The sequence below is a fragment of the Balearica regulorum genome, chromosome 8, assembly GCF_011004875.1.
Source record: "Balearica regulorum gibbericeps isolate bBalReg1 chromosome 8, bBalReg1.pri, whole genome shotgun sequence".
Classification (NCBI taxonomy): Eukaryota; Metazoa; Chordata; class Aves; order Gruiformes; family Gruidae; genus Balearica; species Balearica regulorum.
Window position 1 is genome coordinate 4,980,274 of NC_046191.1, and position 26,885 is coordinate 5,007,158.

At 41.7% G+C, this 26,885-nt stretch overlaps 1 protein-coding gene across 2 annotated transcripts in view; it reads left to right on the top strand.

Annotated features, from left to right (window-relative positions):
* DAB1 (DAB adaptor protein 1) overlaps window positions 1–26,885 on the top strand; it is a 467,469-nt gene that overhangs the window by 41,833 nt on the left and 398,751 nt on the right. The gene's annotated exons all lie outside the window — the stretch shown is intronic.

Consider the following 26,885-nt stretch of genomic DNA (forward strand, 5'->3'; position numbering starts at 1 on the left):
CCTTTCAAAACATTTTATGTCAGCGTGAGATTCCATGGTAGGAATAGCCAATTTTAACCCCTTTTAGCTTTTCAGAGCTCCAATATATCATTCTTGAATTCTCTGTCTCTCCTGAAATACAAGTGTCAGGCAAGTTAGACTCAAATACTGCTAATGTTATGGGTTGTGGTGATTCTTACTTCTTATGCCCTGAAATAAGAAATGAATAAATGAAAGATAACAGCCCCTAGTTATACCAGAGGCTATCAGCACGAGAGGGACAGGTGATTCGAATAATTCCCATCTTGGATTGATGTTTTTAAATGAATACTATTTCATCAGGTTTTGTGAGGGGGAGGAGGAGAGAGGCAAAGTTGAACAGAAATCTGAATAGATGCTTCTATTTCCAGTACTGAATAAGCAAGAAAACACGAAATGTGAAGTAGAATATCCATGCTCTCCTAGACTAAAACTTTTCTTGGACGAAAAAAGAGAAATATTTCTTCTGTTTTTCTTTATGTCATTGCCTTGCTTTTTTTCCATGTCAGAAACAAATATGGCTTAGAGGTGCAGTAATAGGCAGTTTCAAGGCCTTCAGGGATGAATAAAGGTTGTGCAGGTGTGGAGCAAACACAAGCTGACGGGAGATGGGTCGCTGGAAGGGGCGTGCATTAGCTCAGCTATCCTCAGAGCACAAAATCTGCTGTTTATGTATGAAAACTCTCCCAGCCTCGACCTTGTCGTGAAGAAGGATGTTTCCTGTTGTATCGGAGTATTTTGAAGATGAGCGTGTGGCAGTACGTGTCTGTAGTCCCTGTGTAGACAGCATGAAGTTTCATAGACTCCTGCCTGTTACTCTGGAGCAGCATTATAGCTCTGAAGTCTCAGATTCCTTGGCAGGGATCACAGAAGGCACCAATGCCCTCATCCCACCCTGTGTGTTCTGCCTCCTTTTGCATGGTTCTGGTGAGAGCTGTGTGCTTAGCTATCCGTTGAATACAGCCAACCTGTAGAGGTAGTTAGATGTCATTAATTGGGCAGAGGACTGTTGACCTGAAGCTAGAACCCTGATTTAAATGGATTGGAGACACAGAGTCTGTTGTTTCTGCAGAGAGGAATGTAACGCTAGTAAGCACTTATGAAGATGCTGTGAAAAAACTGGGCATGGACCAAAGGCCTTGGTAGGAGTGTTCAGAACAGCAACGCTGCCAGAGCAGTGAAATCCCAGGTACTACTCTGATTAGAGAGCTGGGAAAGCTGGGGCAGCTTCACTGGGCAATTGCCAGCCCTGCTTCCTTTCCGAGATGGGAGCTGACTGGAGATCAGCGTGTCATGTTACCAGGCTGTATTTTTTCCTTTGCAATAGTTATTATATCACAGCCAGCATTGTATGTCATTAAGATTTACTGTGTAATAAAATTCTTGAGAAGTTGTGAAATTTAAGCCACCTAGTCATTCTGATACGTAGTTGATAGACTTATCATTTGGGATATGTTTCATACTTGAGAAATGAAATGCCAGTATTTCAAATGGCTAAGTAAAAACATTGAAATTTATTAAGCTCCCATATATAATTGTTGTTACTTAATAATATGACTTTTTTGTTTTAAATTAGCTGTCCTCAAAACACAAATGTGCATAAAGAGGTATTGCATTTTTCTGGAGTCTGAAAGATTCCCTGCTGCCAACCTGTTGTCTCTGCACTCAGACTGGATGTCTGAGGGGATGTGGAGTACAAGCTGCTTATTCTATTTCATGGCATCTCTCAAAGATATAAAACCTGTTTTCATTCCAGAATTCAATAAAAACAAAATCATTTTAGCTAAAATTGAATTGTTACCACGTCCGTAGCTGAATCATGTGAAGTGGGTGCGACTGGCGGAGGCACTGCCAGATATCCAGTGGAATTCTTCATCCTGCGTCGTGTTGACTGATGCTCTGCTGTCTCCCAGAGCTAAGCCCTAGCCACCAGCCTACAGTTTGTGATAGAAAACATCTGCTTCATTCTCTTGCACAGAAACACATCTACAAAAATGTTAAAACATTTTGGCTGTCATGCAACGGGAAATTGGACAGAAATCCATTTAATCGAACATGCTCTTATCAGCTGCCGTAGGCAATTTATAGGGTTCTCTGTGATCAGCTGTTGCCAGAGTCATCAGGGATCATCTAACGCAGGATGTGGATACCCAACCTGGCTGCCCAGAGAATAAGCCACTGTGTTTGGACACTTCTGTCCAGAGCACTTCCATTCCACCTCCTCCCCTTTGCCAAAATTGCTATCGTCTGGTAAAATGAAACTTTTCTTAATAAATAATACTGATAGGAACTAAATTCATTCAAACATCTAGCACTTTTATCTGTCCTCTAAACAACTTTAAAAAAAAAAAAAGTTTTCACTTTTTTTCTCAATTTATTTTCTCTATTTTTTTCTTTTCTTTATATTTTTCAATTCCTGCCTCTGGAAAAGTCTGGTAGGAAAAGGAGAGATGTTAGAGAGACCATAGGAAAAGAGCTCAGTAAAAATTGAAAGTGGCAAAAAAAAAAAAAAAAAATCAGCTTTTTGTTTTTCCCAATTTGGTTGGAAAAGTACAGAAGGAAAACTCCATTAACTTTTCCAGATTAAGAAAGCATATTTTGTCTAAAGTATTTTCATTTAAATATTTTTATTTGCTTTACTGCTGTGTATAACTATCGCTCAGCATGGAGTAAATATTACCTAATCATTCCCTAAGGGACCAAGGACTGCTAAATTGAACCTGAATTTGTTTCACAGGGGAGCAGAGCTTGAGAGCTAAGTCTCTGGGCCAGTCCTACATTTCTGCTCATACAGATTTCAGGAGCGTGCTAATAGGATTGGGTTCTACAAAGCTGTCTTGCATTCAAAATTAGTATCAGAGGGGAGTGTGTTGTGGAACAGAATCTCTTGCAAAGAGCACCGATAGCAGACGCACAAACTAACTGCGAGATTCAACTATCACGTTACTACTTGCTGCTGTGAGCTCCCCATTCCATCATGTTGGGTTACTGCTATTCCAAACCTTCCTCCTTTTCCCACAGCTCCTTGGCTTCACCCAGAAGCTCCCCTTGAGATGGACACCCTGGGCCACACACAGGTACCCTTCTGTCAGGGTGCTTTACACGTGGCCGTGTCGTGGGTTACTATGGCTGGGGGAGGAAGAACTGCGTGGCTGTGTAAATAGCACCTGTTTAGGTTCTGAAAATAGCCTTAGAGGACATTTTTGCAAAAGTTGAGTGAGTAGGTAGCCAAAGTCTTGGTAAGCTTCGTCTCTTCAGTGGCGGAAAGTCAGGCCAGTGTGTTTCTTAAAAGAAGTAATGTCTTTACTCTGCCGCTCTCCCCGTCCCATTCTTTCTTTTTATTCACGTTGCAAAATTCTGCAGCACTGGAACCAGAAATGTAAAATTACCAATTCACCATATGTTGGGTTAAAAATAGAACAAAAATCAATTTCCTCCTAAGGGAAACAAAGCTGAACTTCAGATAATTCTGTTAATTCCCTTTTACGGGGTGCAGCCCACCACCCCCTCTCCAGCAGTAGCCATAGGCTAGGGGAGCATTGAGCAGGGCAGGCACTCGTGGTGCTTCTCCTCTCACGCTTCCCAGGCTCCAGCTTTTTTCAGCTCAAGGACTTTGCGCCACGAGTGATTTCTGTGAAGATAGTAAGCATGAGTAGATTTTTTTCTTCTGTGGACTTAATCACCCTTAAGCCAGTGTATGCTTGTGACATCCACAGCTTCTCTTGTTAGGTAAAAATATCACTTTGGTTTGGTTTGGATGTGGTTCCAGTTTGGTTTAAGGGGTCCTTGTGTCAGTATCAGAAAAGTCCATGAACAAGCAGTCCTCATCCATGTTGTCCATGCTATGTATTTCCTTTTCCCCTAATGATTCTTAGCATTTGATCTGCTGTCTTTTTTTCCTTTGACTGTTGGTAGCACTGGGCTGACATTTCCATGGGGTTGTCCACTGTAAATCCAGGATTTCACTCCTGTGTAGTCACGAATGACTCTGAGTCCATCATTTCATATGTGAAGTCAGGATCGTTTTTCCCACATGCATGTTTGACATTTATCTCTATTGAATTTCATCTGCCATCTCATATGCCATATCATTTCATAAGGTCCTTTTGCAGTTCCTCACAGTCAGCCTTTGTCCTCATTACCCTGAATAAATTGGTATCAGCAAACGTCCTCCCCCTGCTTTCCAGGAGTACGTTGGAAAGTGTAGATCCCTAATTTGACCAGTACAGGTGACAGGCTTTCAGTCCTGCAGGTCTGTGCATCTCCCTTGGTTAATAGGTACTCAGTATTACGTTGATAAATTCAGTATGCTGTGAGATGAATATGGATGTGTCCTGTTTGCTCCTGTGTTCTTGCTTACAAGAAACCAGAACAAGCTATGGGAAAAGGACTGCTAACAATTTTCATCTCACAGGGTGTTCGTGAGTATTCTCTTTGCAAATGTTTGATGTTGCAGAAATCCAAGTTAATCAGGACAGTTGTATTACTTTTCTTTCTCTTGAAGAGGAACCCGCTAGCTGATGAGAATCCTCTGAAGTATAAAACCTCTCTTCTTGCAAGTGCTTTTGACAACCTGCTCTAAAGAGCTTGAATATTTCTGTTGATAGAGTAGCATGTGTGAGAACAGAGCGAGCAGGTTGTAGGTGTGTGTTTAGAAGTAGTCAAGTGACTCGACTGAGATGAAGGAACCTCATGGAAAAGCTTGCTGGTAAATAGGCGAGCAGTGATTGAGGACACGTGGCTGCTATTCACATCAGGTCACCCTACGTCATGGGCGCACTGGATGCAGGAAGGAGAGATGGAGCAGAGATCCAACTTTGGAGATCCGTGGTATTTGGGGCTTCTCTAGCTTAGAGATCTCTTCCCTGCCCCCATCTGTTCCACTACAGACAGATAATTCTCTGTGGCACGTTCCTGGTTGAGTCCAAACCTGAAATTGTTTATGTTGATGTTTGTCTCCTATGTGTGCAAATCTGAGTCCCCGAGTTGATGAGTAGGAGAGAAAAGGGAGAGAAGAGGCTGAGAACAGGCATCACTGAAGAATTTTCCTGAACGGTTCACAGTGTGATTTCTGTGGGTAACATGAAAGGCTCCAATAAAACCTAGAAAAGAATTGGAAGATTCAGAGGTACCTCCTCTGATGATTACGATGTAGATAACTTGGAAGAAATCTGCCATTGGTGTATTATGCTGCTTTTCACAATGGGCAGAGTTGAAGTTGTAGCGGACAGGTAAAGACCAAAGAGGATTTGATCAGGTACATGAATGTGCAGTCAGGAGTGGGAACACAGTCCTGTGAAGCTCCTTTGCATTTCTCTCTTCTGCAACAGTAGCTTTTATTTCAGCTAATAGAAAGAGTTAGTGGTTTTTGGCAGTATTTCAGGCAAATCTTTAGATAGAGATGAACTGTTCTTGAACCAAATCTCCAAAGGATTTGGCACAAGCGTGCTTTCCTGCAATACAAAATGCGGATTTTTGTTCAGTATTTTTATTTGAATAGACATTAATGAATGCCTAAAGAAAATCATGATCTCTACTTCTCCTCTTGTTATTTGATTTCCCTTTGTCTGCTTAATGCTTATGCAGATTGTACTTATTGTACTGGCAAATCTTACCTGGTGTCTGTCTCACTGGGTCGGAGGGGGAAGGCTCGACTCTGATGTAACTGTGACAAAACATTTACTGATCGAGTGTAACAGTTTCAGTACTTGATGGCTGATGATGATGCCGAACTGGAGGAAAAATCCACCTTCCTTTTTTTTATTTTTACTCATAACCTTTTCTGTGAGTCTACTACAATACGACAATGAGTGAAGTTGCTCTCTATGGATATCATTAAGAGGAAATAGGTGTCATTAAGTAGTTACTCTATTTGGTATCGGCTTTGCCACTTAATGTAAGAGACTTGAGCCGTTCCTGTGTGTGCTCATTGGGAACTGATCACGATTGCTTACAGGCAAATTCAAGTGCGTGGCCAGCTAGGACTGCTTGACGTGTCTTACTCTTGCTTGAGTACTGAAAGATCTGAAAACTGCGTTCAGGGACTTCATAGGAGGGAAGAAGACTAACGAGAAAAGCGTCAGTAATTGTGTTCTTTCTGTGGGAAGTCCACTGCTTTCTATTTATTGTATAATAATTAAATGAGGCAAGAAAGAGACTAACCATGATCATTAGTGGGCTAAATGCAGTGTCTTGTGTAAACAGATCTGGTGCTTGACTGGAGAGCGATGTTAAATTTAACCTGAAATCTAGAATCATGTTGGCGAAGTAGCTGACATCACTGGATAGCGAAAAGCTGGTGACCTTTTTCGGCTTTCCTGAGTTAGTAGATTTATTGCTCTAGTATATTCTTTAAGGGTGGTTTTTAAACACCACTTGTCAAATTGTAAGTCCTTGTAACAGATTAGCCCTTCAGAAGGTATGCCCCAAGTTTCCTCCAGACCTTCCACATCGCACTGAGTAATGATTCTCTATTAATGAAAAATTGAGTTTGTTTCATTTGCTGTCACGTTTGAAGCACAAGTATATTTTTTCATCCCTAGGACTGGTTACATTTTAATGCATACATTGAAAATTCAAGTCCAATCTGAAATGACCTGTATCAGCTATGCTATACTCAGTGGAAAGCATCAGAACATGATGCATTGAACATATTTTACAGTCCTAGGATAACAGCATCCTTGAGTTGATTTTATGCGATACATATATACAATATTTGATTTCAGTGAGAGGGTCTGTAGATGCAGATGTACTTCTCTGTGAATGTATTTTGGCGGTGGTAACATATACGTTGCTTTAATTTTGGATACAGAAATCATGTTGATTTTTTTTTTTAAGCTGTGATTAGGAAAACACAGCTGAAAGGAACAGGGTAACTGTCAATAATTACTTTTTAGAGTTTAATGGAGAAGAAAAAAATATTATTATAAACCTGGCATGGTAGGTTTCAAGGCATTTCACTGAGTCTAGCAGATGTGGCAGGTTCTCAAGGTGTTTATCAATGGGCAAGTAAATCTTTTATTAATCTCTTTATGCAGTTAGACTGTCAGATACGTAAATTTTTTTTTTTTACAATTAACTATATCTGAGTTACGTGTCTCAGAAAGTATCCTCATAGGCTGGTATTTAGGCCTGAAGTGAGAAACAGAATAAGATGCTAAAAGTGGGTAATTAGAAGCTGCCTGTTGGCTTCTGAATTTCTAATCAGATTCATAACTCCTGTTTCAAATGAATGGAAATGCTCTTTTTCTGTAAAAATAAGAAAATAAATATTTATCATATGAAAACCATTCCAATATTTCCCTGAGCACATCAGGATTAGAAGACAGAGCTTTGTAGCTAAAATGAGTCCCTCAATGGCTTCCTGAACAGAAGAGAGATATGAAATGATCTCAAAATAAAAGTTATGTAGAAAATTTCATACATCACACGTTATGAACACGCAGACTTTAAAAGTGATGTTTGAGAATAACTTAAGACATCATAAACTCCAGGGCACACTGTGAACCCTCGGAAACCTTGGAATGAGATTATTTTATAGCAAACTACATTTTGTGGCACTAACAGAGATTTGATAGAGAATTTAAAACTTTCCAAACCCAAGACAAATGTCAACTCGAGAATAATTCAGCTTGTTAAGCTCTGAAGACGAGGTCTCAACAGATACCGGTCCTCTGACCCGTTCACGAGAAATTGACTGCCCAGTAAACAGCAAGTGGCTCGGGACTTTCTCCCCGTGTCCCCAGCTCATCCTTTATCTGGTTTCTGAGCGGCAGAACCTCTTGCCATTGGAAATCCAATTACAGTTAAACAAAGATGCACCTCAGTGCCTCGTGGAAAGCTTTGAAAAATGTTTTGCTTAAAGACAGTTCTGCCCACATCTGTCTTAGATGGAGAGCCAAGATTTTCTGAAGGTTTTAATGCTGTGTCACACTCTCTCCTGAAACGGGATATTAGCTAATCATGACATTAGTGTTAATCTTGACCAGTCCCCTTTATAGCTACAGAGACCGTGTAGGTCACACTCTTACTGTCTGGTTCCTCATGAGATTGGCTTAGAAAGTTGACTTCATTAAAATGAAATGTGAGGTTTTTTCCCTTCAGTTTTTTGGTCTAGCTTTCTCATTGTGTCATTTGAGCCTCTGAGGATTTATGTATTCAGGATTTTCTCTTCCTTCCGTGCACCCCTCTTTCAAAACCCAGCAGGTAGAAAATCACTTTGACTAAAGCTGAGATTCTCACATTAAAAGCTGAGATTCTCCAGCTTTTCAAAGTCTGTGATTATATAAAGTATCGAATACTGTGAGAATTGGATTAAAAAACCACAAGGGCTGATACGGAGACAAATGATAATGAGCAGTGGGAAAAGACAGTGTGTACAAATGCAGTAATGGATAGCAAATGTCAAGAGTTCAACATTCAATTTTATTTCTCTGTTTTTATGAGCTGGATTTTTATTATATATGTCATGAGGAGTGTACGTGTGTGGTTAAGGGAATAGCTGAAGAGGTATATAGAGAAATTAAGGGTCAGGATAGTCAGAGAAATTTGGGATGGAGAGAATTGGGATGAAGCCAGGGGAGCAGATTGTCAGACTCCTCGGGATGCCTCTGCTTCTCCCCAGATCCGTGCTTGCCAGCTCCCTCAGTACTTGCAGAAAGTTAGGAGAGCCGCTTCAGCACCAGGAGTGTTGCTTCAGCATGTGCTAGAGGTGGATCCAAAACTCTTTTCCTCGCATGGAGGCAGTTTCTCAGCACATTCCTTCAAAACCAGAAAGAAACGGTAGCTTTGCGTCCACGCAGCTCCTCCTTCCTTGCTTGGGGAGCTAGCTGTGAATTTTAGGGGTGAGATCTGATTGTGAAGGCTGAGGCTCGAGCACAGTAAAGATTTTCAGCATACTGCAGCAAGGATAAATGTTTTTCCAATTGAGAGGAGTGTCAGAAAAGCAAAGATGTTCCCCAGCATCCCTCTAAACCGTAGGCTCCACCGGTGGAAAGAATGATGTTTACTCCAAAATTTCAAGTGGGCCATTTTCTAACATTGGATTTAGCATCTGCCTTTGCAGCTTGTGCATTTCTGGAGCACGGGAACTGTTTCCAAACTGGATATAGAAACTGTGAAGCGCTTCAGTCGTACTGCGGGTAACTGCATTCAGGTACACTGTTTTCTCTGCTTTGTGATTTAGTTTTGCTCTTTTTTTCATCGTTGAAGTCCACTCTGCCTTTCCCCCCGCCCCCATCTTTGTTTTCATTAATGACTGCCAACATACCCATGTATTGCTGTAAAGCATGTCCTCCATCAACTTGCCTGAAGAGGATGGATGGGATACAGTCATGAAAGGCAGAGCTCCTGCCATACAGATCGACCCTGGGCTGGCACTTAGGATTAAAACCAGCTTCTGACAAGATTGTGCTTCTGCTGTTCCTCTTGGCCACGTCTCTTCAGCCGCCTGCCCTCTGTTTGGCAACTCCTGAAGTGCTGCTGCCTTGTGCTGGATTTAAGATTAAAAATGTGTCATTTCTGGCCTTCCCTTATCTTCTGTCTTGACTTTAGATGGAAAGGAAATGACCTGCTTGTTGTTTGAAAGTAGGCTTTAAGAGGGAGGATGGAAGTGATATGCCCTGCCAAAGTGAACGCATGTATTTAGCACAGAGTATATAGTCTGGAGTTTGTACACAGAGAGCCAAAGGAGGAGAGGTCCTTGCTCGGGTTCAAGACGGGACTGGTTATGCATCATGGATTCACTGACCGGCAGGGAGGCAGCTGCCTCACGTTAACACCCCGGCACAACTGTGTGATTGCTTTCAAAGTATTGCCGAGCACATCTGTAACAAGGCTCTTTAAAGAGCAGTCATGCTATGAAATGTGAGACTCTTCGATATTACGTCTTGGTGCCTCACATTTATTCTTGCTCCCTCAATGACTTCTTCATCAAATGTGGTCCATTTAAAGATTCAGAATGAGATTTGTCTTAACTGCCAGCTTTGCAACAGCAACCTGCTATCCAAGAAATCAAGCTGTGTGCTGTCTGCTTCATCAATCATTACGAGCCAGTTCTGACAGGAAGGATTCAGGATGGAAACTTAGCTGGCAATTAGGCACCTAACGCGTAGGAGCGGGTGGAGTGTTATCTTGTGCTGGCAGCGGCCATGTGGACTGTACGGTGCAAATGGTAAGGGAAAGAAGTTTTGCCTGTTTCTTAAGAAGGTCAACCTGTGGCTTTAATTTTCCCCATTTTGGGGCTTTACTATCTTGAAAATTAGCTGTATGTCTCTGCATTTGATAACAGCAACAACATTTGGTTGGGTGTTTTTTGGGGTTTTTTTTTTTGGGAGGGCAACATTTTGGAATTGACAGCTCTGGCATCCCTTCCCTGCACTACACTTGGGGCAGCATTGCGTCTTTCTCTCACCAACAGCCTCATGGACAACTTAAACAGTGCAGCATGTGCCATCGTGTCTGCTTTCCCCTCTGCTGTAGTCATAATTGTAGTTAGTCTCTAATTACCACATGCAGTCCTAGTATATGTTGCAGTATTACACAGCAGTTAAGACTTTCAGCAATTTGGAGCCATCCTATATGGCCGGCAGTTTGGTGAATTAAAGGCTTTTCTGAACTAACAGTGGTTGTTTGAAAAGTCAGAGTGTGACATGGTGTTACACTTTCTCATTGCTGAGACATGCTGTGTGTCTCACATGCAACACAAACGCACAAAGGAGCTGCTGTCCCCTTGCACATTCTGTTTTCTTTCACATATGACTTGCTGAAAGAGGAAAAAATGAAAATACATCATCAGCTGATCTTTGTAGCTGGGTGAGAAACGTTTCTTCACTCATAGCTGTTGAAGACTTCATAAAAGTTCCTGGGTTTGGAATCAGATCAACTACAACCTTTCAGAGTGGAGAAGTCAGGGCAGCCGTTCAGGACGCAGAGCAGGAACCGTCACCCAGAATCACTTACTGTTGATGCAGTACAATCTGTCATGGGGAAGCAGGGTTAGAATCAAGTAGACCCGGGACTTGGACTTTTGGTTTGCAAATCCCAAGGGAGTACCCTAACCACGGGGAAGTTCCCATCCCCTTTCATGAGAAGATTTGTTTTCAGTTAACTTAAAATTAAGCGGTCTTTCCAGCAGCCTTCACTCTGTTTCTCACTGGCTGACGGACTGTGTCCTGTGCCCAGAGCCACGATGAAACTCTTGGGGATAACCAGAGGCAGAGGGGCCATTCCCAGATTTGCAAACCCTCGGCTGCAACGGGCTCTCGCAGTCTGTGCTGACCACAAACCCTTGGGCAGGTACTACACATGCAGACTGAAGATGAAGAGGAAGAGCGGTGGCATGAAGGCTTACAGCAGTTTTACATACCCAAAACTTTGAGGGAAAACCCCAAAAAGCATTGCAGAAAAAGGCCATCAAAGCAGACAGTTATTCCCATTTTTGCAAGCCTGTGTATAAAAGCAGAACCGGTGGTATTAAGATCTACAGTAATTTTGTAAAATTGTTTCCTCTTCTTAAGTGGAAATGAATTAAGTCATACTGTGAGCGGTATCGTGGTCAGTGCATCGTAATGGAAAAACAGCAAATAAAAAATACTCCTTCAGCAATAATGTGTTAATGTCTTTTTAGCACCGAGTAAATTTTTGATAGTTATTGTTGATGTATTATTTTTAATAATTGACTGGGATGCTTAATAATGCTATGTATAATTTGGGAATCCAATTTATTGACAAAACCAGAAAGAAACCACCATATTAAATAGACACAAAAATGAGTTTAATGCAATTCATGGGGAGGAATTCTAACTTCACAGCAGGGAAAATACAATAAGCACTAATGTAACCTTTTAAAACAAGGATTAAGCACAAAACCTCCCAGCCTGGCCAGAGTGGAGCATGAGATGGTGTGGAGGCTTTGATGCCTTGATTCATAGCCTGTAATCTCTCTGTCCACCCAAGAAAATCCTGTTTTGTTGACCACTTTTTCACTCTTCATCTTTCACTTCAGCTGCCCTCATTTTCCTTTTTAAAATGTCTTTCTTTCTATGTACTCTTCAGTGTATTTTTGAAAACCCTTCCATCGTGGCAGGGTTTCCTTCAATTCTGTTCATCTTTTCTTCAGCAGCTGAGTCTGTTTAGTGAGTTTATTAATTACCATGTTACGTTCATTGAAGTGAGCACCTCATTTGGAGAAACCTCCTGGGGACTCAGCAAATATACACATACTCATTAGACAGAATGTTTTCCACTTGTATATCAGCATTTTTGTAATAAGCACTTTATAAGGTTAAGGAAAATAGTGCAACTTAAAAGTTAGAATTGAGTTGAGGCTAGGGGTTCTGTTTTTTGGTTTCTGGGGTTTTTTGGGTGGGTTGTTTTGGTTTTTTTTTCCCCATGGCATATGATTATTAGCTATACAGCTACGCACCATCAAACAACCAGGAAGATAACTTCTCGCGTGATTTCTGCACTGTGCTTAAAGAAATCCTCCTCTTCTGTCTTGCTGGTTCATACTGGTCATTATATGACACCTGGCTCGGCTGTTGGCAAGTCAAAATATAAAGGGCCATGCAATTAAATATAGTTCTGATTTTCCTTCCTTGATAATAGTGTCTGACTTGGTTTAGCACTGGGACCTGTGCAGTTTAACCTGACATATTCAGAAGATTCAAAAAATCAAATGAAACTATGAATTCGGTAGCCGATGGCTAGCTTTAAAGTTCAAATTAACTAGGTGACGATAACGTATGGTGGTGTTTTGGTGGTGCTATATTCAAGGAGGGCTGAATGCAAGGTGGAAAAATCTTGCAAATTCTTCTGACACAATAACAGGTCAGCTAAACACCTGGAAGCCTACTAAACGAGGTCAGATAAAATGCCCCGGACGTGTCTAGCGCTGTGCCCATTTTATAGAGTGTAAAAGGCACGGGCAGGTTAGCTCATTTGGCAGCAAGTCTGCAGTCAAGCCAGGGCTGCAAAATCAAGATGCATCTACCCTCTTGCCTCTGGATGACAGCAATCTGTCATAATCCTTGGCTGTGGAAATGCCGTAGCAGTTTGATTAATCCTTGGCAGGGAGATCTACCGCAACCCTCTTGCTTATCACCGGAGAAAGCAGTCCGAGATGTTTTTGTCCAAGATGAGGATGTTTGGTCAGACCGTCGGAGCTGTAATTTCTCTGCCCAAGGATGAGCGGAGCTATAGAACTGAACCCTGGGTCACACCATGAATCAGCCTCCAACCTCCCACTCTAGATTTTAAAAACCAGGGAAGACAGCTTAGAAACCAGCCGGGTAAGCGGAGGCTGCTGGTACCCTCCTCTCCTCTTGTGAGAGGAGACGTGACACCTAGATTGAGTTTCTCTGGGGGCACTTAAGGCTGAGTTTATTTACTGTGTAACATGGTGGTTTAGTGTGATTCCTGCTTGCTGCCTAATTAGTTCCACTAATTTATTTGGAACAAAACTTCCTCCCTTTCTGTTGAATAACTGGAGTGTGGTTTCGTGAGCACCTCTAATCCCTCATTTAGCCACTGCACCATGGCTTGTTGGATGCCGTGCTCTCTCTCTAAGGCCTATGTTTTGAATAACTATTATTAGCTTTATAAGCATTTTACCTTAGTGATATACCCAAAGGCCCTTTTGGAACAATTGCAATAGACTTTGTGCAGGCAGAAGACATTACCTTGATCCTTTCAAAAGCTGCGTACTCCTAAGGAGGTCCGTTGTTGTGAGTAGTCCCTGGAGCACAGGGCTTCCTGAGAGCCTGACCTTCAGGGAGAGGACGTGGCATGGTGGTGGGGGGACACAGGGGCTAGGGGAACAGCCTGACCCGTGGCTAGTTGAGTGGTGGAAATGCCCAGCTTCTAATTCCACAAGTGCACTGGCAGGCCCTGTGACAAGACGATGCCTTGAACTCTTCACGTTCTCTGTGTTTTTAATGACTGCATCAACCACCGAGAACAGTAGGACTTAGCCACTGCTTTTCTGCTCTTTTTCTTTTGGCAGTGTGACCAATAACTGCTCTCGACAAACATATACATCTGCGTTTCACTGCATACACGTACCCCAGCTGGCTCTAAGTTTCTGCCCAGAGCAGAGCCCGGAGCGTCCTGGGGTTCAGGCAGACCAATTCGCTCTGCGTCTGTGCCTTCAGGTGGCTTCAGTGTCGTTACCTGCACTGTGTTAAGCAATACAGATGAGTCTATAGATACTTCTGACAATTTTATTCATTCACTTTATTTCTCATTCTTTGCTAATTAACTTCTGCCTGATATAATTTATTTATTGGCCTTAATTCAATAAGACTATTCAGTAAGATAAATCAGAGAATTTTTGTATATTTAACTCTCTTCTGCTTCATATCCTGCTGCCTGCTGTCCTGTTCTCTCTTCCCTACCCCTTTCCAGCCTTGCTTACTGTCTGCTTATTTATTACCTTTAAAAATGATGTAATTATTTCTACAATGTATGCACAGTTGTAACTAAAAACGCTTTGGCTTGAGAGCAGTTTGTACAGAAGCAGACTGGGTACTGAATCTGCCTGTGCAAGTGCTGCTTCTCTGTTCTTTTCCGTGGACGGCTGGCGGTAACCTTTGGGATTTCAGTAAGTGGAGCGGAGCGCAAGAGAAGGGATTGCGCAGGTACGGGCGTTTGCTGCGCGGCGTGTGCACCGGCACCCCTGTGCCTCCTAGCAAGATGCATGCGTGCTTGTGCTTGAAGTTAGGACTTCAGACCTAACTGTACGTATGGCGCGGACTTAAACTTCGTCAAGTATTTCCCTTGTTAGAATGGCTTCCTTCATTTTACCATCACCATGCGCGTGGCTCAGAGCAAAGGGAGGCTGTGGACGCTTTACCAGTTTGCGCTTCTACCATTCCATATAAGCGTACAACACCAGCAGCCACCTGTGCTTTGCCACCACCTGGGTATTTGGTTCGGACAGCCAAACAAGTGCTGTTTAATCTGTTGCATCTTCTCCTGAAAGTTTCACAACAGGATATCGTATATTTTTGTTTGGTCTTTTTCCTTTTGGCAAAGGTGACTTTTCCCACTTCCCTTGACTTGGGAGCTGGAGGAAACTGCAGGCTGCTCTGCAAAAGCTCGGTGCCTGGGTGAAAACAGACGTGAGGTAATCAGGCTGGCACAACAATGTGCCATTATTTATGAAGTCAGCTCTTTTCTAACTTTTCCTTTGTTGATGCAGTGCAATTTCAATGTCATAAATACTAAAAGGTTTATTGCTGAGAGATGAGAACTTCCCTCATTCATCTCTGCAGTTAAACTTCTTGTGCCCACGTTGGCTTTTCCTTTTAACGGCCTTTTAGGATGAGGTCCAGAATTTTAAGTTTTCACTGACTGAATTTTTTTAATGAGGTCAAAGAGTTTTGGAGGGAATTTTGAATACTATTTAATTTTCTGTTTTCTTTTCAAATTTAGGCTCGGTACAGTCCTTGAGTTCCTGCAAGACTTCAATCAAATCCTTTTTCCTTTTCTGTCTGACTTTCACCCTATCTGTAACAGGATAAACCTGGATACTGTCTTTAAAGTGTGTGAACTACCCCAGAGCTAGGTACTCTCACTGTAATAGCTCAGCTGCTCCCTTTCTTCCTGGCACAATCTCTGCAGCCTCTGGGCTTATCCTGGAAATGTGTCACACAATGACAAATATTTTAAGGAAAGGAATCCTGATAGAATTTTTCTGCAAAGAATGGGGAAAGTTACTGCATGATAATCCCCAGGAGTACTGTGATACTTCTGTCAGCTGTAGGACAGGTGGTGCTTTTGTTCCATTGATAGAGCTCTATTGATTGGAGTTGCATCAAATCTGAACCAGTGTATGCTCGGGAGAAGTATATACACCAATGAATTTCAGACTTTCCTAGAAGAAGCAAGGTTGTCTGCTAGAGTGCTGACACTTATAGTCCTTCATACCTCCACTGACTTTGGTATTCTCTGTGTTTCAGTGGAGTGGATGTGATGTTACATGACTAGCAAGCTGCCAGAGCAAGTCATGCTGTCCTAAATAAGACTTACGCATAGGACAATCTTTGTAAAGAGGTCCCTGGATGCTCCTGGCTGTAGAGCCCTCCAAGCTTCTACTCCTCTGTTTTCCCAGTTAGAAGGGAGGGCCTGGTGCAGCCTTTCACCCAGTCACTATGGGCTGTTGCTCTGGGCAGCTCCTAGGCTTCAGGGACTGGCTAACAGAAAAGAGAAGGGATGAGGTATTCCAGTAAGGCTTCCAGAACTCTCTCCAGACCTGGCTGCTTTATTCTTTCTCTACAGACCCCACTGGCTTTAAGATTTGGGATGGGGGAAAAAAAAAAACAAATGGCAAGCTGTCTTTGGACCCTTAAGTTAACTGAATTGTTTCTTTCAGAATCAGTCACAGACTTTGTGGGTAAATTTTATTGAGAAGAGGAATATAAAGAAATTCCATGGTCACTGTAGAGCTTTAAGTGTTTTAAGCTGTAAGTATGGTGTTGCAATAGTGGGCGTAGCTGGCGTGTATCAACCTACTCTCATTTCAAACAGCTGTTTAATGAGAGCTTCTTGTAAGATCCCCTGTTAAGAATAGGACATAATGAGTATGATGAAACCACCTCATCCTTGAAAACAAATTCCTTTTTGTGGCTTAATTAAAAGTGATCCTAATACTTCTGTAAGCATACACGATAACTTAGGAAAGCCTCTTTTAATTTATATAAAGCAGTCTCAATTAAGAAGCAAAATAGATAATATGTTGCTTTAATATTACATAGTAAAAACCATTCTTATTTCTGAACTACTGTTATCTTCCAATCAAATACAATGTGAGTCTTAACAGTTTAACAGCTTTCCCCAAGAGACTAGCATGACACTTTTTTGTATGCTTTTAGTTGCATCTTATTGTGAGAGAAAAAATAGTTGAGACTAGAGCAACTGACTTTGTTTGGCATGGTTTATTGCTGAATTTTTGGGGCAGAAATCTAGAGATGACTGAGCCTTGTGAACTATTTAAACCCAAATTTGCTAGGAACAGACAGTGCTAGTTAAAGTTGACTGTGCAATGAGCAACAGTGCAATTTGCCCAAAATATAGCATCGGTGAAATGTGCTGCAGGATGGGTTTGTGTTAGTGAATCTTGGTGAGAACAAGAAACTGGATCGCCAGCAGCTGGTATGGACAGAGCAGGCATCTCGGACCTGTGGCTTGGCTGCTCGGTGAGCTGTCCCTGCTGCCCCAGTGCAAATAAAATCCAGGTGAGGAGAACATCGCCTGCTGCTCCCCGCTACTGGCACTTCCTGAGCCTTTTCTTCTTTCTTCTCCTCATTTGCCACAGTGAAACATCATTCTCTTTTGTAGTTTCTATGAAAGATGCTAGGAAAGATGCTAATTAAAGAAAGAAATGTTGATTTGAGAGAAAATTGCCAAAAAATGAGCATTGTAAAAAAACAACTGTTTCCTTACGTTTGTCTGAAATTGCTCTCCCCTTGGGAGAAGCATAAAGCTGTGAAGTCCCTTGTGCAGGGACTTCCCAGCCTGTGTTACATGAGGAGGAGGGTACTGAAAAGCAGATTGTTTCCATGCCGTAGCCTTTGTAGGGCTCTCTGCTGACATACTGAAAAATCAGTGAATAAATGGCACTGGAATCACACAGTCACAGAATCACAGACTGGTAGGGGTTGGATCTCTGGAGATCATTTAGTCCAACGCCCCGCTAAAGCAGGATCACCTAGAGCAGGTTGCGCAGGATCACGTCCAGACAGGTTTTGAATCTCTCCGGAGAAGGAGACTCCACAATCTCTCTGGGCAGCCTGTTCCACTGCTCTGTCACCCTCACATTAAAGAAGTTTTTTCTCACATTCAGGTGGAATTTCCTGTGTTCAGTTTGTGCCTGTTGCCCCTTGTCCTGTCACTGGGCACCACTGAGAAGAGTCTGGCCCCATCCCCTAGACATCCACCCTTTAGATATTTATAAGCATTAATAAGATCCTCTCTCAGTCTTCTCTTCTCCAGGCTAAACAGACCCAGCTCTCTCAGCCTTTCCTCATAAGAGAGATGCTCCAGTCCCTTAATCATCTTTGTAGCCCTGTGTTAGAACGACCCTTAAAAAGGGGTCTTTTTGAAAAAGAAGAGTGAAGTCTTGAGGGAGGGTTGCTGTCTTGGGTGAAGAAGTTTATTGCTCTTTGGGAAATGCCCTGTGCTTCTGGCCTGGCCTTGGGCTTTGGCCATCCTTTGGAGGGTCACAGGCAGCGCCCAGTAGCTGTGACAAGCAACCAGCTGCGGAAGAGGCTGGGGAGATGTCATGCTGTTTCTGAGTAGCCAGTGGTACAGAGCAAACTAATGAGGAGCAACCTGTAACTTCCCATGTAGATGTAGTCCTGCAACAAAGGTGTTATCCTGGTCCTCTTGTCCTTTTATGTGCATCAGTTTGATTTCCCAACAGAAGGCAAGCTATAGTTTGGACAACGTACTTTACACTTTTACGTATTACTTTGATTGTTTTCACATTGTCAGATTTTCTGTACTTACTAAAGTCACACTATATCTGTGTAGTGGTGGAGATCGTGTGGTTCATCACATGAAGGCATAGAAGATTCAAATCTGATTGTTAAATGGTGACTTGGTCCGTATCACAAAACCCTGACCGTAACACTGGAATAGATATTATTACCAAAAGTATAGTTAAAAAAAATGAATGGCTAAGAAGGCTTTGTTTTCATATTGATTTCAGGTATGTCTTCCAGACGACCAGGCTGACGGCTGTATTACTGACCCTTTGTTCTCCACTCAGTTTAGGACGTGCTAAAACTCAATCTTCTTTCAGTTCCACCAATATTGCAGACTCTGATTTTCATCAATTTTTGTTTTTTCCTTGCAAATCTGTCAATCACACTAAACAATGTAGGTGCGATCTGTCTTTCTCAAGCTCTTCTTCACACATAGCTGCCTCTCTCTTTTCTTAGTGGGTTTTTGCAGGTGGATTTGCTTTCATGCTACATGGGAGAGCAAATTCTTTAGCGGAAACACTGCCCCTAGTAGCATTGTTTGCAAGTTTTGTTAATTGCTCATTAGTGGTGCCTTGGTTTGCTCTTAGTCTGTTGTTTCCTCTAAAAAGAGGTATATTTGCAGTACTGAGTAATGTTCATAATTCGCCTCCTACTTTGCCAAAACGCTACTTGTGAGAGGCTAAGAGATTGCAAATGTCAAGCGTGGTACCCAGGAGGACAATCTACAAGTCAATGCTGAAATGATTTGAACTAGTGAACTCTTGTTAAAACTGTTAATTGCTTTTTTAAAAACACTTAATGGAAATTGCCACATTTAAGTAGTCCATAAAACTGTGATGACACTAGCTTTAATCAGGTGTCATGAAAACACATACATTATAAGCTACCTGGCCTGATAACTTCGACAGTGGAAACCAGTCATGACAGCCTGATGTTGAGAGTCCTGGATCTCTCTGGAAGAGAAGAATCACTTATTTATTTTACTTACGAGGAGACTCTTCTCTAAAATGCACCTTTATGTGAAATAAAGCCTACTGAAGACTATGACCCCAGTAAACTCAGAAGTCTGTAGAGTAAGGTTGTGCTGCCTGGTTTTGAATATACCGGAATATACTAATTGGCATGGTGACCTTGCTGCAGATTCAGAATAACCACGGAGAGCTGAATGAAAGCCACTGTGCTGTGTTTTTGTTGGTGTGTTTGGTTGATTCCAAAAGGCAAAATGCAACAAGGAGGAAATTCTGGTGCTGGGCAGTGAAGTCCTATGTATTTGAGAATTATCAGCTAATATGGTTACTCAGGACCAGATTTTAAAGACTACCAGATGTTTATGGGACATGTATTTTTTTAAATATCAAATGAGTAAACTTTAAATCCCACTGAAAGCTTGGATGGGCACTTAATGTATTTGTGAAGATACCGTGAGATGCATATTTGCCTCTTCAGCTGTCTACAGAAGCTGGTAGGGAATGGTGTCGGTGGAAATAACAACTCTTTTTACCCAAATTATGTATCAACACGTGACCCACTGGAAAAGACCTTTGGAAAGAAGAGAAGAGAGGAGTGAGGATTAGGTGAAGGTATTCGCGTGGGAGAGGAACATTTCGGTTTGGTGTATCCAGTTCAGATTCTGATTCTTGACGACAGTGGTCTGAAGCTTGCTCAGAGGCTGACGGCAGCAAGTGTGCTGGCCTCGCTCCAGTTCCCCGAGCAAAGATGTTCCTCTCATATCTTCTCAAAAAGGTGTTATTAATTGCTGTAGTTAGCAGCAGTCTCAGAAGAGGATCTGAAAATAGAAGTGGCCCGATGAAGTGACACACTTTCCAACCCTTTGCGCTGGACCCTTTTAGGTCACAGCATCTTAGTAGGGCAGTGCATTAAATGTTAGAAACCTGTTCTTTTGTTCCTGATGTTGTTTACTATCCATCCCCTTGCACCTTTCTTACATGTATCATACTCGCGTATTTTATTATGCGCTTAAAAAAATACCTGTAGTTGCTATGAACTTGTTTTCTCTTGACACTGAGAAGTAGGTTGAATGGAGTTGTGGTAGCAGTGCTATTGCCAGAATAGGCTATTTTAGGTAGGACGTTGGTGACAAACATTGGTATAAAAATGCTAGAAATTAGCAAGCCAAGTGTTGCCACCTTTGTGTCATGCAGAGTTTCTACAGTACTATGATGATGTTTCTTTTTTTCGTACTTCTTAAAGTTTTAAACTGGCTCTTACCAGTATAAATAACTCTTACGAGTTATTTGAGGAAACTTCAGAATATAACCTTGAATTTCAGTGATCTGCCTGAAAGACTTCGCAGAAACTTTTCCACTTCTTTTGGGGTAAAAGTTCACTTTGTTAAACCAATTTAATTTACTGACAGTGTTGATTATGAGCAGAGCTTTGGAGGCATATGGAGGTGCAGGTGGGATGTTTTCAAGAAACACAGTCTTACTGAATTTCCTGAAGTTCGTGTCTACATTCATCGGATCTCGGGAGGTTTATTTCATAGGGAAGATTTCTTCGACAGCCAACACTTTCTCAATTTGAAGTTGTCCTTGATCAGAGTGCTTAGCTGCTTCTAGATTAATGATGTATCCAGCTTCACACTGAAAAGAGGGACTCTGTTCGCTCTTTTGAGTTGGCAAAATGCGAATAAAATTGTAGAAACGTAGAATTTTAAAAAGTGAGAAGTATTTTTGCTTCTTTTTTCTTTTCAGTTCAAAACTGAATTTTTGGAAAACAATATTGGAAAACCTACCCATTTTCAGAGGACTGAACACTGTCACTTTGTGAAAGTCTGTGTTTCTTCATCTCCCTGAGAAATGATGTTTCATTTCTTACGATTTGTTTTTGTTTTGCCTTTTATCGAGGGGCTGGAAAAGGGTTTATGGTGCTGATACAGCAAAATATTTCATGGGCTGTCAGAGAGGGGTGTGCGGTAAAGTGTCTTGTCTTGAAGCAGGTTTGGAGATGAGGTGGTTTACCAGTTACTATTGGTTTGTACCAATAACCTCAACTTTCCCAGAGCTGCTGTGCAGCAACTCCTTGCCTCTTTGAAGTTATGAAAGCACATAAATAAATGTGAGATATGAAGTAATATGTCTTTATTACACTTATGTGATATTTTTAAAACCTTATTTACCTGAGATGCTGACATTTTCTACCATTGTCATTACTTTTAAAAATATAAACCCTAAATAGTGCAGACAGATTACCAGAAGAGCTAAAGGTAATTTAAGGCAGAAAATTTACAGTGGAACTTGAAAATCACTTTTTTTTGAGGTAGCTGTTCTAAATGATATGTTCTTAGTCTTCCTTCTCCAAAGGGAAATTTTGTCTCTTCCAGTCAAGACAATAAATAAAAGTGAAAGAACCACCATGAAAACATCACTGAATTATTAATTTGCCAGAAACGCTGTCTCAAAAGAAAAAACCTCTTCAGGATAGTGTTAGAATGTAAAATACTCATGATACACCAAACACATAAGGATTTGCACAGACAAGTATTGCAGCTGGGCCCACAAACCTGAGATCAATGAAAGACTTGAACCAGATTTTGAAGGCTACTTTTTTTTATGTTAATGAGTGATTTTTTTAAAAAAAAATACATATATGTAGCTCAAGGTATACCTTCATTATAGTTCAAATGGACTACCTGTGTTATGAAATCAAGCTACTGTAAAGTTTAATGACACGCGTGCTTTAGTTTTGATATGAAAAGGAAAAAAGTTTCTATTGCAATGCTTGGCCCAAAGAGTTAAGGTTTGCAATCAGGAACATAACACAAACCTCATGAGTCCCAGTCCCTGTTTCTGCAACCACACATCCTTTAACTTTGGGTATCTTTAAAAATTAAAGGTACAGAAGAAAGGTGAAATATTAACAGTGGATTGTTTACTGTATCGTAACAGTTCAATCATCAGTGCTGGAAAGTCAATATTATATTAACTTCAAAATAGTCTCTACTGAAGTTCTCCAAAATGATGGAAATTCAGCAGTCCTAGTTCTCTAGCCGTGCATTTGGCTGCTTATGAAACGTCATATAAAAATGATGTTTTGGTAAGAAATCATTACCTCTGTTCTCCCAAAGGCAGCAGTTATATGTTACATCAGGTTTGGTTCCAGAATAGAGTTTACTACAACGTGTGTCATAAATTAAAATAATATTGACATAAGGTAGTCATGTAAGAAACAGTGCTTGATGATTCCTACTGGAAATTCTTTGAATATTTCTCAGATTGACTATCAGCAATAACTTCTGAATATCTGTCAACAGATGACTTCCCAGAAGGTGTTGGTTTCCAGTTCTGACTGCAGTGGAAGTTCCTTACCCGATACACAGATTATTTCATCTGTATTCTTCCTGTTGCGTCAAGGCTGTCTAATTGGCATTAGATTAACAAAAGGCCTTTGTCTACCATTTATAGAAGATAAAAGAGGATTTGAGCTTTTATAAATTAAATATATTTTACAGGATGGTAACAGGTGAAAATGCAGTATGCTTCCTATTATATAAAATACAGTCAATTTTCACTAAGAGCTTCAGGGGCTTCCCTCCAGCCCTTGTTCCCCTCCTGTTGAGCAGACTGGGAGTTTGAAAACCTGGAAAATCTGAAAGAGTTTGATCCCCAACTGCTGAACCCCAAACCAACGAAATAATTTTGTAGAAAAAATGTGGTGCAGCAGCCTGCATGTGCCTACATGGCAGATACGTACGTGGTGGCTTCGTTTAAATGCTGTGAGGTCTAGTCTGTGTAGATGTGTGTGATTCCCAATCTGCATTTCTGAAGGCTGACGTCTTGCTCGTATCTGATTCCAGTATTGGTACAGTTCAGAGGAATCCTTCAAGGGCTTATTTGCTCTGTGTTCATCTGGGATGGAGTGACTGTACCATGTAAAATAATATGTCAGCTCATAAACTGCGTGTACAGCAGTGAGATGTGAGCTCATTTCACTTTTATCACAGGACCTTGAATCAGACTTGTTCTGCTGCCAAGTCCCTGAACGCCTCCTTGCAATGTGCCTGGAATTCACTTTTCTGGAATTGTTGTTTCTTGGTCTATATTTGTGTGTCTTTTTAGACTCTTGTGCAGGGGACCGATTGCTTCACAAATGAGAGCCAGGAGGGATGCAGCCAGTGCAACTGGGAAGCTTTTGCATTTTGGGTCCTTCCTGGGGAGCTCAGGGCAGGACGTGAGGTCCACTGACGTGAGCAAAATACTGTAATCTGTTGCTTCATGGGACATGCTGAACTGTTCTTGCATCCACCGCCCTGTGTCACGGTTACTGCTGTGCAGCACATGGGGTTTTTTGCATTTCCTTGGCAGCCTGGAGGCCTCAGTCCTCCTCTGTGCCACGTGAAGTGGCACGACGTGTCCCACCAGCCAGACATCAAGCAGCAGCACCAGGCTGTGGTGGGACGCAGTAGCTCAGAGCAGAGAGGAGGAAAGATGCCAACAGTGTTCCTTCCTTTCCCGCCCAGCTGCTGAGCTCTCCAGGCAAAAGGATGGCTTCTTCCAGCCTCTGTTGCAGGGAACTGGTTTTAATGAGCGTAATACACACTGTGCTCCTTTGTGCATGGAGAGGTGCTGTCTCAGGAATGCACGTTGAAGAGGTTTACGAAATTTATGAACTCGACTTACCCACAGTGGACTTAGTGGGATATGTAATTCCTTTTACTGTTACTGTTCACAAAATGACTGCTTTAACTCACAGCATTTTCTTAAACCTCTAACACACTGTTAATCACGTTATCTTGCTGGTAACGGCTACAATGTTGGATAGCAGCGTTGCTGCAAACTGTTTTTTTAAAATCTTCTCTCGTCATGTCTCCAATAGCTGGTCTGCTGTGACTAGGAAGATTTTTGGACTCTTCCATGCCTCTTGTTTCCTTGGCAGAGTGATACTTATCTACTCATAGGTTGCTCCTTTGCGAGACGGTATGAATCATGCTTTGAAACGAGCTGCTATGTTGTCTCGTGCTCTAGAGGAGCTGACTTGTTATTTTAGTGCTCTTCATATCCTTATGACAGCTTGTCAGAGAAGAGTAGTTTTGCTTTATTTTCTTTTCCTTTCATCCTTGTTGACTAATTAGTAGCCAAACAGACAGCATTTGTTTTTGTTATCAAACTGGTAGTAATTTAAGAGTTGGATACAACCCAAAGCTCTGGAACCAATGAATGAACTTTGGGTATGGTCAGATGAAGATGTGACTTGGAGTGCTGGCCGGGCACATCCAAAGCAGGACCTGAGTGGGAAATTTCTCATCCATGGTGACAGACTACCTCAAAACAATCATGATTATTTTTGAAATGCCATTTTAACAGTTCATGAGAAACAATTTAAGCTGTCATGCTCTAGAATCAAGGGGCATTGGACTGAGGAGAAATTTTGGCCCTGACTCTGGTCTCCTTTGTTTGTTTAAACAAGAAGCAACCAATGAAGCAGACTGATTTTTGTTGTGTTGATCCAAGCCCTGTAAAAGGGGGACCAGAACTGAACCCCCTCGGTAGAGGTGTTGTCTCCTAAAGATGAATGGTTGTCAGACAGCACGTTTAAGCTCCATGTGACTTTCTGGTGACAGATTAGCTGTGTATTTTGCGTGTTTATTTGTACATGGCTACAAACGGGAAGGCCGTTCTCAACCAAGGGACCTATTTGTGCGACGGAGTTAAACAGTTGTGTAGTCATGTCATTTGGAGAGTAACTAGCACCCTACCTTTTTTTGACCAGTGATTAATTGCACAGAGCAATAGGTGACACACAGCCATTTTTCATACGTAGCGCGATTCTGGATTGGAAGACGTGTGGCACTCCGCGTCCTGCAACTCCCTGACAAAGCAGCAATGGAGAGCAGACCTTCTTGCTGGCAGGTTTCCCAAACCGCCTCGTCTCATGCAAGGAGACTCTACCACCTTCCCGCAGTGGGACCAGATGTCCCAATACAGAATGTAATATTGCTAAGAGGGGAAAAAAATTAGGTAAAAAGCTCTGAGAACTAATCTCTGTTTTGTCGAACAGTTGGAGAGCTCCTGGCCATGGCATCTCAAACCTGACAAAATTACCCCGAAGTCACTGATTTTACATTCCATTTGGCAGTAGAAAATCTTCCAAAGCATTCAAATTCTGCTTTCCTGCATCGGCTCCATTGGAAGGTAAAATAATTCAGAATAAGGGATTATTGTGTTTCATTCAGGCCTGGGAACAATTAGCCATTTTTCTACAAAATTCCTTTAAAAAAGTTTTTCTTGTCTTGCTTCCTCTTGGCTATGTTTGCACAGCACTGGCCTGTGTCTGCTGCTAGTTTGATGAAGACTAGCCATCTTTGAGAGGCTTGTTTAGAGTCAGACCTTGGCTATGTAATTCTCATTAATGTTAAGAGAAAAGTAGTTGAGAATTTCATCTCTGTACATTGAGCTGATTATCCATCCCAGACTGCTGCCTTGGTGACAGGCTTAGACCCTGCAGCCTTAATGTGAGTGTATATCAAACACGGCTCTCCCACAAGGTAGCAAGGAAAGTGTATGTTTCCTATGCATTATTTATGTAATTGAAAATGCATTCTTTTAAAAAATTATTGCGGACTATGCACTTCTTTGCAGTGCAGCTAGAAACATGGGGATCTCTGACATTTGGAAGGACCTGGGATGGGCACTTGCACAGCCTTATGCCTTACACAGCCTGTTATAATTCACAGCGAGGGTCCATGAAGCCCTTTTAGGAGCTTAAGAAAAATAATTAGTAGCTTGTTTATTGGAGGTTGAGGTTGAGCAAAGGAAGATTAAAAAATAGCTGGCCAAAAATACATGTATGGCACAGCAATTCCAGAAAAGTGTTTTGTTTTCACAAAAAAAAAAAGGTATTTTTGTAGTTAGTTTTCTTCATAATCAGATGTACAAATTGTTCTTGCAGATGTAACGGTTTGCCAGGCAAGATATGTTTATCGTGTTCACTGACCTTTGTTCAGAGGTGCAAATTTGCCCTTAACACTGTGTTGTCCCCACATGGTAACTGGAGCACAGAGGTAGGGTCCTGTGCACACAGGGACTTTCATTATACCTAACAGCCTTTTTCATAATAGTGTCCATCCACCCTTTGTCATTTATACATATCTAAAAGCCCAAATCAGGCAGACCTTTTTTTTTTTAATTTTGATGACATTTTTGCTCATCTAAGCAGTCTGTTGTTTTCTGTGGTCGTACACAGCAGCACGCACGGGCAGTCACCAGTATCTCCCTTACCGTTCTCAGCTGTGCGGAGTCAGGTGAATTATGATGCCGTATGGTATTCTCTGCAGTGAGGAACTATTAATGCTTTGACTCAACTGTCTTCTTGATTAGCCTAAAAATGTTGAGCCAAGCTTTAGACAGTGCAATGGCTAAAGCT